Consider the following 14,060-nt stretch of genomic DNA (forward strand, 5'->3'; position numbering starts at 1 on the left):
GCTGAGCTGGAAGAAATGTGTTGTGATGGCCCTGAAATGAACCTCGCTCTTAAAAGCGATCCAGAACCTTCCTGCCACAGCGGTCTCTGGCAAAAGAGGCAGTCTGGCTGGGGAAGGAGCGTTGACTGAAAACCAAGAGTGGCCCAGCAGGATTATCTACAGAATTATCTACACTCAGGGATTCCAACTGTTTCTAAAGTGCAGAGAGGAAAAGGACAGAAGGAAACTCGCTAAGGTATATGAACAGTGTTTGCCTGGGTGGCAGGGCTCCAGAAGATTTTCTTTTGACCCTCTTTCCATTTTTCTGAATTTTCCAGATCTTCTACAGTGAGTATTATAAGGAGGGAAGATGAAAAGAAGCATTCTCATTTTTAAAAAGAGGACTAAGGCAAAACATCACAGGCCAGACCAGACAGTAGCTGCAAGATGGTGTTGAAAGGGTGGGATCTGTTGCTAGATCTGAGTTCGAATCCCAGCTCTGCCACTTCCAGCTGTTACAATTCACCCCCTTCTCCCCAGCACCCGCCTCACAGAGGTCCTGTGCTCATGAAACGGGACCGTGGTGTGTGGTGGGGTAGCTCTCAGCCCGCAGTGGCCACTGTTAGCACGGTGATATTCACAGTGCTTCACGTGGGTGGTAGGGTTACGGAGACTTTCTTCTTTGGGGGGGTCATCTCTTTAAAAACGACTGCCAAGACTGGCTAGGCAGGCAGACCCCCAAACGGTGCTCTTGCCCGTGAGCCTACACAGAACGACCAGAAGCAGGCTGTACTTCTCGAACACGTTCAGACAGAGCGAGAAGCAGAGGAGCAAGCCCAGCTCCGGGTGTGCCCCCCAAGCGCGTCAAGTTCAGCGACCGGGACCACCCAAGAGCGGCCAGATTAGCATTTCCCTCCACCCTGGACAGCCCTGCTCACCACAGCAGGTGTCTTCCAGGCTCTAATTTAATCAGACCCTTATCAGTTCCTCCTTCCTCTAGAGCTCAAGGTCCATCTAGCCCAGAGGCCCGGCAGGAAACCCTCCTCTAGCCTGCACGCACCTGTCCCTCCTCACTAGTCCCTGAGATTCACCCCATCCCGGACCATCTCCCACCTCCCACTCAAGTGAATGTCCCCATCAGCTCCCCCTGAATGAGGCCTGGAGAAATACACCAGGAAGACTCCTCAAAATCAGGGAGGCTGCACAAACCAGGCCAGGAGTTTGAGGACGGGGAAGGCGGGACTCCGCAGGGAGGAGAGGAGAGGGGAGGGGAGGGGAGGGGAGGGGAGGGGAGGGTGGGCAGGGGCCCAGGTAGGCAGTCAGGCAGGCAGTCCCAGAGGGAGATGCTGGCATAACTGAGTCGGGCAGCCTTGCCAGAGGAAAGGTAGATGCCAACCTGCTCTGCACGGAGGGGAACAAGGACCAGGATCTGGCCCAGGCCCCCACCTCCAACTCTGGCCTCAGAGGCACCCTGTCTGTCTCCTGGAAGCCGGGAAAAAAGTGCGGGATGGGAGGTAAGACCAGGGGTGTGGACCAGAGCTCCTCCTGCAACCACAGCCTCCGGGAGGCCTCTCCAGGTTTCAGCCCCTGTCAGATGTGAGCTTGACCAACACACGCCCACCTCTGCCGCCACAGCAAGGGTTCCAAAGCACACAGCCTCAGACTCTTCCTCATCACCTTCGCCTTAGGAATGCAGGTCCTCAGCAAGGCCCTCCCTGACCTGCTGCACCACCCTCCCCACCGACCTCTCTGGTCTGGGCGGTTCCCATGCCCGGCCTGACTGTTCCAGTCCTCATGAAGGGCTTCAGGCCCATCGCTTTGCCGACCTGTTCTATATCTCTGGGTCTTTGCTCAGGTTGTTTGTTCCCTCCAGGGAGAATTCTCTCTCAGAACCAAAGAGCAAACTCTTACTCAACCTTCAAAACCCAGACCCTTCTCCTCTGTGAGGCCTCCCCAGACCCATCTCATGCAGTGGTTCCCAAGCCTGGTTTAAAAAATACCTGAGTCTGTGCTCGCTCCAGCAGCACATATACTAAAATTGGAAAGATACAGAGAAGATTAGCATGGCCCCTGCACAAGGATGACACGCAAATTCGTGAAGCGGTCCATCTTCTTTTGTTATACAGCAGCAACTAACACAACAATGTAAAGCAATTATACTCCAATAAAGATGTTAAAAAAAAAAAAGAAAGAAAGAAACCTGAGTCCCAGGCCCACAATTCTGTATTGGTAGCCTGTGGGTGCAGCCTGAGAAAGTCTATTTTCAAAGAGCACAGGTGATTCTGGGATACCTACAGCCCCCATTAGAACGGTCTCCCTCCCTAGACTGGCCTCTTCTTTTCGTCTCAGTGCCCAGAGCACCAACCCACACGCTAGACAACAGCTGAGCTGCACTGAACTAAGCCCAGAGCCTGAGAACTTTCATCTGCTTAGGATCCACTCACTGAGGAGACCACGAGGCTGGCGTATCCCTGAACCTGGGGTGGCTGCAGGTGTGGGGCTTCCTGACCAGTGGAGGAGGGGCACAGGCCCAGATGGGGACCTCAGCCCAGGTGTCCTCTGCCCTGCCCAGAAAGCCTGGGGTCAGGAGGAACAGCAGGGTCTGCAAACTGTATGGCGGGGGCACCTCTGCCCTGGGAGTCCCTCATCGCAAGCAGCCCCCCTGCTGCAGACTGTGGAGGGGGCTAGTTCGCAGGGGCTCTGGAGAGACAAGGTGCCTTAGCCAAGAGAACACAGGTGGAGGTACAGCAAGGAGGACACGTGTCCAGGACTCAGAGCCCTGGAAAGCACTCAGCCTGGGGTCAGAGAGACCAGCTTCAGACGCTGAATGTGCGCTTGCCCTCCAGCGGCCGGACCTCAGGAAGTTACTCACCCTCTCTGTGCTTCCTGTCGTCATCTGTCAGATGCAGATGCAAGTGGAGTGACATCTGAAAATGCCGGCAGGCCCTTACCAAATGTTAGTTCCCTTCCTGGAGTCCCTGCCGCTCCTGGAGGACAGTGTTGCCCCATTCTGCAGATTGCTCAACTGAGTCCAGGCCAGAATACCAGCCCTGACCTTTGTGACCCTCATCATCCTTGAGATCACAAAATGATCGCCTTAGAAACAATAACAGGTGCCGTCTCCCAGCACTGCCGTCTCCCAGCACTGCCGTGCACCAGAACCCCTGCTGAACATTTTACAGTGTCTGTCTAATTTGATTCCCACAACAGATGAGGGAAAGGAGGCTGAGAGACTGAGGATGTTCCCAAGGCCACACAGTGGCTGAGCAGGGTCCCTGGGTCGTGAGCTGGGAGAACCAGGGCGGGACCTTCGGGCTGGGATCCCAGCCACGGGATCCCAGCACGGACCAGGTGCCAGGTGGCTGAGGGCACGGGTGAGTGGGGAGAGCATCCTCCCAGACCCTCCACAGCCCGTGGCGGGAGCCTCCACATGCCAGAGGGACACAGGGCCAGCTCCTCTCCCTGCACACCAGGCGCCAAGCCACTCGATGGGCTTCCTGCCATGGGCAGGGGTGAGGCTGGCCAGTGGCTGAAGCCTCAGACAATGGAGGCTCTGTAACTGCCCGGGGTAAGTGTCCCCTCTCCCTAGGCGTGCCCCTGGTCAATGATCCCCAGGCAGGACAGCTTGGGGGCAGGCCCCCTCCCACACCAACCCTGGAGGAGGCCTCTGGGCAGAAGGGACCCCTGGGGGCTGTTGCTAGGAAACCAAAGCCAGCCTGGAGAAGCTGCTGCCACCAGAACAGCCCCCAGACCCTCCCCCTCCTCCTCCGCCTCCCAGCCCCCAGGCACATTAACCCCTTTGTCCCCAGAGGTCCAGTCCAGGCGGAAGGCCCCAGGCTGAAGGGCCAGGTGAAAAACTGCCAATCCGAGGGTCCCAAATTCTTGGCCACAGCCTGGGTGGCCCATTCGATGGGGCTCCACAGCACACACGCCTGGGAGCTGGAAGAGGACAGCGTGGAATCTGCACCACCCCTTCACCTTTCTGCGTCTCAGTTTCCCCATCCAAAGCCCGGGCAATTTAGTGCCGGGGCAGCTCTAGAACACTCACACCAGCAGTGGAGCATTTTCATGGCAGAACCAAACCCAAGAGGTGGCTTTGTTCCCTCCTTTTCATGGACAGGGAAGCTGGGGTTCAGACTGGGGAAGCAGCCTGCCCAAGGTCACCCAGGGAAGCATGAAGTGGGACCAGGAAATGGAGGGGTCTGACTCCAGGCGATTTCACGGAGCTGGATGTGGGGGAAGGATGGATGGTCCAGGCTGCAGAAATGGCCCAGGCAAAGGACCTCCAAATGCTGGGCTGCTCCCAGGCTCAGGACTCCAACCTCATCTTGATCTGCGCCTCCCCAGGCAACCTCACCCATTTCATGGTTTTTAAGACCATCTCTACGGTGACACCACCAGCCTGACCGTCCCTGGAACTCCAGACCTCTGCCCAGAAGTATGCCTGCTCGGCACGTCCACTCACTGGTCTACAGGGCATATTGAACTTAACACCCTGATCGCCACCCTCAGTCCTCCCAGGCGTCCCATCTCACCTGACGGCAGCTCCAGCCTGCCAGGAGCTCAGGCTAAACACCTCAGGCTCAGCCCTGGCTCCCCACTCTCCCTCACACCTACATGCCACCCATCAGCAAATCTCGTTGGCTCTACCCTCCAGACATGTCTAGAATCTGACCACTTCGCACCGCCTCCCCTGCTACCCCCCTGATCCACACCACCACCATCCCTTCCCGGGACCATTAAAATAGCCCCTTCCCGCTTTCACCCCCCTCCCCCCCACCCCACACACTTTGTTCTCAACACGGCAGCCAAGTTACTCTTCTGCTCAAAGCCTCAAATGCCTTCCTACCTCATTCGGAGTGGAAACCAGGGTCCTCACCTTGGCCAACAAGGCCCTACATGATGTGGTCCCTCCACCAACTCCCTGACTTCAAAGCCTACCTCTCTCCCCACAGCTTTTCTACCCTAGTCACAATGACCACCGTGCAGCCCCTCAAACACCCTACCACAGGGCAGCCTTCGCACTTGCTGTCTCCTCTGCCTGGAACACTCTTCCCCCAGATATACACATGGATGACTCCCTCACCTCCTTCAGGGCTCTGCTCAAAGGTCACTGTGTCAGAGAGGCCCCCTCCAACCACCCGCTTTAAAATCGCACGTACATATCCCCACCACACTCTTTCCTCTGACTCTGCCCTCCCCGCCTTCATAGCATTTAACACCTCCGGGAATCTATACATTTTAGTTGTTTACGTCAGTTTCCTCCTACCAGAATGTGGACATTATCGTTTATGCTCATCGCTCCATCCACAGCCCTGGAATGGTGCCCGGCACACACCAGACCTCAACACACACTTGCTGAATGAAGGAAGGGATGCTGGTCCACACCAGCTGCGCCACCACCATCAGAGGAGGGGAGAAGGCGGCCGAGGCCTGTGGGGCACCCGCTCTTGGGGCCGCGCCTCCTCCTGCCCGAAACCAGCCTCCGCCAGGACAGCCCCTCCCAGGAGAGCTGCACAAACAGAGTCAGTGCCAAGCTGTGCAAGAGGCGGTTCCCCCAAAACCAGTCTGGGAAGAGGCCTGGGGCCCGTGCCAGGGTGTGATCAGGAGAGGGATGGGGCGGGTACAAGGAAGGACTCGCTCCCAAAAAGACCGCATTCTTGCTCTGGTGAGTCAGAAGCATGTGGTCGGGAGAGCAGACAGGACGCCGAAGCCCCGGTGGCTGCCGCCCTCGGCCGCTCTGGCAGGCAGGTGAGGGCCCCTGGCATACACCCGGCTTTCCCGGGAAGGATCACGGGAGCCGCCGGCTGGCAGGCCACCGAGAGCAGAGGAAGCCTCCCTGTCAAAGCCCACAAGGGTCCAGTCTGGCTCCAGTCTCTTCTGGCCCAAGCTCTGCCTCCCTCTGAGAGGGGGCGGTCCACTTTGTCCCACAAAGAGCTCCAGGCAGGAAGAAATAACCTTTGCAAAACTCAGAGCTAAAACTAGCTCAGCCCACCCAAGCAAGGCAGGGCAAGCTGGCTGGACAGCACCTGAGGTCTCCCGAAACACAAGCCCCCCAAGGAGCCCCAGGGGACCCAGAGGCCTCAGCCCCAAAGGCCAGCACTTAAGCTTCAAGCCACCCCCTTCGCAATGTGCGGCCCTCCCCCAGGGAAGATGTGAGTGTCATTCCAGCAGCTCCCTGTCCGCCGCACCTGCCAGGGAGAGACGGAAACGCCTGTCCTCCCACCAGCCCCCAAAGGGGCGGAGCACACACGAGTGGAGAGGATCAGCCCCATGTTACAGAGGAGGAAACTGAGGCTCAGAGAGATAGAGAGATCTGTCCATGTTCAAGAAGCTCATCAGAGGCAGATCCATGATTAAGCTGCAGGTGGAGAGGTCTGGCCACGTCTTTTCGCTGTAGCAGGTGCCTCTCCCTCAACAGACCAATGGATCCACCCACTCCCTTGCAATGAATACCACACCTCTGACAAGATGCTGCCTGGGGCTCTGGGAAGGGGGCAGAGGAGACTGGGCTGGAGGTGTTGGGGGGAGGCAGGGTTTCAACCATGAAATAAATTTGCCCTGAATCCTGCTGTCCTGGGATGGAGTCAAATCCTGGACTATGGCCCCCACGGGAAACCGGTCCCAAACACCGGTCCTCTTTCATCATCAGCTTTGGCAAAAGCTTAACTGATGCTCTCGACACCAGCCCTGTACTTGGACTCTTGAGGGACTGGCACCCACAGCCTGGTCCTACAGAGAATCCCTACCCTCCCTTCTCACAGAAACCGCCCTGGGTCCCATGGGCTGTGAGCCCACCGCTGCCTGCATCCTGCTGCCCGGTGGAAAATGGGGGACCCGTTGCACTCAGGGTGCCCCCATCCTGAGGCAGTCTCTGGTCCTGCAGGGTATCCCTTAGGCGCCCCTTTCTGCCACCATCATGATTTTTAGGAGAGTGAGTCTGCAATCAAACCTGGTTGGGTTCTGGCTCTCCATTTCCTCACCGTGACACAAAGACATTATTTCACTGTTCTGATCCCTGGTTCCCTCTTCTGTAGGAAAACTCTAAAAATCCCCACTGCAGAGAGTTGTTATAAGGATTAAATGAAGATAATTCACATAAAATACCTCGCTGAGAGCCTGGAACACAGGAGGTGCTCGATAAATGTTTGTTGAATGAATGAATGACCACCTCCTTCTAACTGGACAGCAGCCCTGGCCTACAAGAAGGGGTGGTGTCCCAGGTGGAGCTGAACAGTCCCAGAGCCCTCCCCAGCACTGGCCTCCAGAGTCTTTCTGGGTCAGTGAAAGCCCTCCTGCAGCTTCTGACCATGCAGTGTCCCCCACTGAGGGCCAGGGGTGCCCACTGATGTGCTCTGGGACAGCCACCAGCTTGGCCTGGCCCTGAAGCCAACACTCAGCTCCCCAAAGCCTCCACACACCTCCTGCTCCTTTTAAAGTCAAGATTCCAGGCAAGAAGGTCACATCAGGAAAGGAGAAGACCCCAAAAATGACAGTGATGCTGAGTTCCCTTAGTTGGTGTGAAACACAGTGATGACCAAAGCTCAGTGCGTGGTGCCAGGGAGACATTCCAATTGCCTGAATTCACGTGGTCAAGGGGAGGCTGGGCCTCGCAGCTGGCTGCAGATGTACCCCTTATGTAAAGCACCCTGGCTGGAGAATCAGCCCTGGGGAGAGTTGCAAATGTCAGGATGCTTCAAATGAACTCAGATGTATTCTGCTAAAGTCAGGGACAGCAACCCCGCCTCCAGGCAGCAAACTTACAGTGACCCGCCACCCCCACCCCGCCTGCCCACGGCTGTCACTTGACACTGCATCAGAAGCATCCTCAAGTGACCTGTGGAAAGAGACAGGCCTGGGAAGGCAGGATCTGGTGCTCTCCTCCCTGCTTGCAGCCAACAGGTGCTCCAAAATGCTAGATGGCGGCAGGGGGACACACGCGCGCACCTGTGCGTTTCCTGCCAAGGCTGAGCCTTTGCCAGGTTCATCCGGGGTCTGTCCTGTGGCCAGGGTCTTGGTCAGAGGACGGAGACCCCATCTCCTTTCCCGTTAGGATGCAAACCAGGAAGCGAGTGAGGAAGGTCACGTCTTCCACATATGTGCCATGTATGTTAGAACTGAGGTCTCCAGGTCCCACTCCCTCCTCCTGGGAACCTAACAGCGTTCGAGGGGAGGGCGGGAAAGCCGACCTACTTTTCTGGATCCACCCAACAATATCTCTTAATCATTCCACAAAAATTGATTGAGCACTACTGGATGCCAGGTACCATGCAAGGTTCTGGGGGTTTGGATCCTGCCCCCTTGAAATCCACAACCCCCCAGGGATGCAGATGCTAAACAATGACACAAGTCCATACATCTGTACAAACCAGGACAGGCACTATGGGGTGGGGGGAACACCAGGGCTTAACTGAGATTGAGGCAGCCAGTCGAACGTTCCGACTCAACTCGCCCAGAACTGATGATGGTCGTATGTACAGCCTATGGCTGTTGGATGACCTGCCCTACATTGTAACCACACAGAGCAAGGGGACACAAGGCCTGGCGATGGCCCTGTTCTTTTGCCAGAGGCTCTGCCTCCGGTTGGCCTGGGCCAAGGCACACAACTGCTCAGGCCTCCAAGGGCTCTCCCACCTCCCAACGGATGTTCGCATTTTATGCCAAACCCAAGGAATACAGGATGTTGTGGGCGCTTTTTTCCTCTTTTGTTTTTTTTGGAGGGTGGCAGTACTGGATTTCAAATTTTCCATTCCATCTTGATGTATGCAATTACAGTTTCACTGATCCATCTAAGGCAGTGGTTCTCAACGGGAGCGGCTTTGCCACCCAGGGACATTTGGCGATGTCTGGAGACGTTTGGGTTGTCACAACGGGGAGGCAGGGGGAAGCTAGTGGCATGTAAGGGGTAGAAGCCAGGGATGCTCTGCACGTCCTACAGTGCAGAGCCCGGCCTCCACAGCAGAGAACTATCCAGCTCAAGTGTCGACGGTGCTGAGGTCGAAAACTCCTGGTCTCGGGGCATCTGGTCAAGTCCTCTGGGGATCTGGGGCAGACACTGGCCTGTTAATGCGGGGTAGTGTTACTGTTATTAGTCACAGGGACACAGAGACCAAAGTCATTGCCACCGGTTTCCATGGCAGAAAATACCAGGTTCCAAGTCTCTAAAGAAACTGAATTATGCTCTGGTTACTTGTTTTTGTGGATCTCGGGGCAGAGACTGGGGGCAGTGACCACGACCTACTTTTCCGTGTGCCTCCACCACCTGGCGTGGCATCTGGAATACAGGAAGTGGGGAGGGACGGCAGGAGGGAGGGAGAGAGGGCAGGCTGCAGCCTCTTCAAAGCAGGACCACGCCTCACGCCTCTCCCTCCTCAGCACCCAGCACCTGTTCCTGGCACCTAGCCGCCATCTCTGAGTTCACAAATAAACAACCAGACCTGAGCTCTCCTGGGCCAGGGCCGATGCCCCACTCCCCTCTGACCGCCTCCGCCCCCCACCGCCCCGAGCTCGGAGCTCACGGTCCAGCAGGGGAAGGTGAACTGAATGGGCTCCAACAGTCAAGAGCAGGCGGTGCTTCTGCGGGGGAGACCTGGAGGTCTAGGGGAACTCCCGGGAGTGGCCCTGAACCTGGGGTGGGAGGATGTCAGTTACTGCTCCTTGAAACAGTAAACAAAAGCATGAATGGTTCATCTCTGCAAGGCCTGGGACATGGGAACAGGAGAGAGGGAGGGAGGATGGTAGAAAGGGGGTTTCCAGTGGGAGTCAGGGGCCCCTGCGCTGCCCTGGCTCGTCTCTCCCCAGCAACCCGGCCCAGGTACTCATCCACAAAAGTGGCACTGAGTGGGTGGAATCCAGGGCCCAGACACGGGGCACAGAAAAAAGGCAGACACTCGCTCCTCCAGTTGCCACCAAGGAGTGAATGCCAAAATCAGCATCACAGCACGTCACAGGTATTAACCGCTAACTAAGGGCCCGGAGCAATTCCAAGTCCTTTACTCCTATAGTTACTTTAATCTTTACAACAACCTTTTCAGAGAGGAACTATTATCACCCCCATTTTACAGATTAGGAAACAGAGGCACAGAGAGGGTAAGAAAATTGCTCAAGGTCACACGGTCAATACAAGGGGGAACTGGGATTGGATCCCAGGCCATCTAGCTGCAGGGCTGTGCCTTGAACCCCTACGGTATTCACACCTCCGCACCTCAGCCACTAGCCGGCCACCAGTCCGCTGGGCTGCTCTGCTGCCTGGGAAAACGCTCAGGTGAGCAGACGGGGCCATGGGGAGCTGGTGGGACAGGGACCCTAAGCAGGAGCACATCAGGAGAACGTGTGGGACCAGCAGACAAAGTGCTCCGGGCCGGTGGCCCTGGGCAAGTGTTCTAGCTACGATGTCCCCAGCAGAGCCTCAATAAGTGGCCCCCTCCTGGAGCAGCTGAATGCAAACATGTCAAGTCTCGCTGGGCATCCTTGTCCAGAACCACCTGGGGGCTGAGGGTAGGCACAGGTTCCCGTGAACGCCAGGGATTCACCCTCACCAATCCAGCCACTCCCCTGGAGTAGGCACCTGGGCAGGGTCGGCCTGAGATTCAGGTCCCACTGTGCCGGCAGTGTGCCAGCCACCGCCTGAGCCAGCGCCCTCCCCTCTGCTGTGGCTGAGGGGGACCACAACGTCAGGCCAAGCCTGGCGGGATCCCCTTAGGGCGGGCAGCATCGATCCCCTCCTAACCCCTCTCTTTGAAAGGGCGCCTGCTGATCAGAGCAGGCTGGGTGATCCACTGTGATTCGCAGCACTGGCCTTGCCATTAGTTCGGAGTCAAGCATGTTGTATTTTCCCACAATCAGCCACTCTCAGAAGAGAGGGATCTCTGAGAGGCTGAAATCCAACCTGTCAGCCAGGGCAAGAATTCCTTCTTGAGGATCCCAACAGATGGGTGGGTCAGAGCACAAGCTTTGCAATCAGGCAGCCCTGACTCCAAATCCTGACCCCACAACCCAGCAAACATGTGACTTGACCTCCATAAGCCTCAGTTTACTCATCTGCACACTGGGTGTAATAACACCCCTGAGACCCAATTAAGTAATATACTCATTCATGCATTCAGTCAATCAATTCACGTTTATTAAGCACCCCTGCGAGCTAAGTACTGTTCTAGGTGCCTGGGATACATCAGTGAACAAAAAAAGAAAAAGCCTCCCTGCCCCGATGGAGCTCACTGAGCCCAGCCCTATGCCAGCCACAGAGTGGCCATTCCATAAACGCCTCACCTCTACCCAAGCCTGAGTCACTGTCCCACATCGTATTCTGTTTGAATTCCTCCTTTGGCAGAAGACTCATCGTCCCACATTAGAAAAGTCTAAACCTGCCCTCATTTCATTCTGTGAAGTTTCTCAGGACAAGCCTCCTCCCTCCTGCACGGGACACCCATAAGCTGGCCCTCCTTCCCCGAGTCGATCACACCCTCGCTAGGATGTGTTCCCGGCTGCCACTGTCCCTCTCGTTGGTTCAACAAACACTTCTTGAGTACCCACTACACGCCAGGCGGTGGACTACCCTGGAGCATCATCTGGGTTGCATTTCCTCCTCGCCAAGGTTGGGGCACACGTGGGAACACGGCAGCCTCAGCTCACCACCTGGGACACGAACTCACATCACCAACGTGCGTGGGAAATCAAGGCCGTTCCTCCAGAAGTAGGTCCTGCGCTTTCCTGGAGCTAACGAGCGTGCAACCGGAGTGACAGTAATTGACATGAAATCCCACCCACAGCTCTCGCTAGCTGGGAATCAAACTAAGGCTCACTATGATCTCTGAGTTTCTAGTAGAACCGGGAGCCAGGTGTGGGGTTTCGCATGTGCTTCCGGCTGGAAAGCCCGGTCCCCACGTGACTCCGCACTCAGTCTCGAGGCTCCCGGAGGACAGCGGCTGAGTCCGCTTGCTGCTCCACCGGAACTGCCTAGCGCCACACCTGGCAGCTAACAGGGGTTCAATAAATGTGGGTTGGATTGAACTGAGTCCGAAAACTGAGGCTCAGAAAGGCAAAGGGACTTGCCCGAGGTCACACAGCTAGAGAGCGGGCGGCGAGCTCTGGACCCAGGTCTGCGCGGCTCCAATGCCTCTGCCCGGCCTCCCTTTAAACTTACCCAGGTTTGAGTACATGCAGTCCAGCAGCCTAACAGGAGCCCTCCCAGGACAGGCTTCCTGGGGCAAAAGTCACCACTCCTCCAGGCCCAAAGAAAGGAGAGGTGAAAGCCAGCCACATGAGACCTTATTAGGGAAAAGTAAAGAAAGGAAAACCCAAAGCGCCCTGGTGGAGGAAGGGCCAGCCTGTGAGTCATGTAGCCCAGAATATTCTATTCATAGCTGGCTTCAGGGCAGGCCGGAGAGGTGAGGGAGGCCAACCGCCCCAGGGGCCCACCCCGGGTGGCTGATGGAGCAGCAACGGGACCCGGTGGACCTCGGGCTGCCTCTGCCACCAACTCCCACCAACGCTCGACAAGTCACTTCCTCTCCCAGGCTTCTGATTTTCAGTCTGTGAAAACAGCCAAGGGTCTGGGGCTGCCACTGCCTGTAGGGCTGGGGGTGGGGAGACCAGGTAAAAGCCAACACCCCCCTCTCTCCCCAGCTAAGCTTACCCCACATCCCACCCGTCCTGTTGTGGAGCGGACGCCCTGTCCTGCCCCGTCCCCAGCTGCCTGCAGCACCAGCCCATGCTACTCCTAGACTGCTGGCAGCACTGGGAAGCAGTCTTCACTCGCCTTTCAGACCTGCTGGTCACTTTCAGCCTTAGAAGACTATCCCCTGAGAGCCTGAGGAGGGCAGTCAACTGACTGAACACCTACTTTCTACCAGGAGCTCTGAGAACACCATCTCACTTCCTCTTCGCCATGGCCTGGTGAAGTAAATTATAATTCCTGTCTTTCAAAGCGAGCTGACTAGGCTAAGCCAGACGAAGGCACCTGCCCAAGATCACACAGCTAATAAGACCCGGAATGCAAACCCAGGTTCTGAAGCCCCAAACCGATGTTCTCATTCTGGCTTGTGTATCGGCTCCCAGAGGATGGAAACTGTTGCTGGGCCCTGTCATACATGGTATTCAAGAGAAGGCTTATTTGGGGCTTCCCCGGTGGTGCAGTGGTTGAGAATCTGCCTGCTAATGCAGGGGACATGGGTTCGAGCCCTGGTCTGGGAGGATCCCACATGCCGCGGAGCAACTAGGCCCGTGAGCCACAACTACTGAGCCTGTGCGCGTCTGGAGCCTGTGCTCCGCAACAAGAGAGGCCGCGATAGTGAGAGGCCCGCGCACCGCGATAAAGAGCGGCCCCCGCTTGCCACAACTAGAGAAAGCCCTCGCACAGAAACGAAGACCCAACACAGCAAAAATAAATTAATTAATTAATAAACTCCTACCCCCAACATAAAAAAAAAAAAAAGAGAAGGCTTATTTGACTGGCCAGGTGGTTACTCCCGAAGCCCTGCCCAGGCCCCAGGAGAGCTTTGTACATTGCAAACAGGAAGCGCTCCCTGGGATCCTGCCCCCAGCATCACTGCACTCAGGTGTCCTGGGCCCGGTCCTGCCTGCCAGGGACCCCAAACAAGACTGTCCCCACTTTGAAAAAAAGGGGATCTGAGGCCCAGGCTCAGAGGAGCCAGAGAGCAAACCTCAATACCTGTGACCCCCACAGCATCCCGGCACGGCCCTAGCAGCAGCAAGGAGACCACTGGGGGCCCAGGGCCAGAAAAGCACGGGCTTTGCTGAGAGACCCTCCCGTGTCCAACCCCAGGTCCCCCCATTAGCTATGTAAACCTAAGCAGACCTCCTGCCCTCTCTGTGCCTTGGTTTCCTCCTCACTGTAAAGCAGACACAGCAGCCCCTGACCACTGGACAGTAACGGCAAGTAAATGCAGTCACGTGGAATGGAGCAGGTGCCCTTTCTTCCCCTGGAGGGAGCTTGCCTATCCTAGCCATCAGCTGGGCGGGAGGCTCAGAACCTGGCAGTCCCCCAGGCAGCCAGCCCAAACAGGTTTCCATTCGGAGCTAGCTTTCTGGGTTTAATATTTACCTGCTTGTGACCCAAATCT

The 14,060-nt window shown here is 56.7% G+C and overlaps 1 protein-coding gene and 1 non-coding gene across 12 annotated transcripts in view; one reads left to right on the forward strand and one right to left on the reverse strand.

Annotated features, from left to right (window-relative positions):
* ARHGEF10L (Rho guanine nucleotide exchange factor 10 like) overlaps positions 1–14,060 on the reverse strand; it is a 159,808-nt gene that overhangs the window by 113,881 nt on the left and 31,867 nt on the right. For 2 of the 11 annotated variants that reach the window (XR_003433416.1, XM_027109996.1), the window contains exon 1: positions 5,249–6,365. The exons of 4 other annotated variants lie outside the window; for them this stretch is intronic. The gene's annotated coding sequence lies outside the window, so the exon portion shown is untranslated. Of the gene's footprint in view, positions 1–1,979; positions 2,012–2,257; positions 2,262–5,248; positions 6,367–13,785; positions 13,797–14,060 lie in introns of those variants that run through there. 5 more of the 11 variants (XM_027109992.1, XM_027109986.1, XM_027109988.1 and 2 more) reach the window with 4 other exon arrangements.
* Positions 1,988–2,094, forward strand: LOC113622481 (U6 spliceosomal RNA). Its single transcript, XR_003433527.1, has one exon. It is a non-coding gene; the product is annotated as a U6 spliceosomal RNA (small nuclear RNA).

This window comes from Aethalodelphis obliquidens, unplaced genomic scaffold (assembly GCF_003676395.1).
Source record: "Aethalodelphis obliquidens isolate GAN/ISIS:26980383/991018 unplaced genomic scaffold, ASM367639v1 scaffold9, whole genome shotgun sequence".
Classification (NCBI taxonomy): Eukaryota; Metazoa; Chordata; class Mammalia; order Artiodactyla; family Delphinidae; genus Aethalodelphis; species Aethalodelphis obliquidens.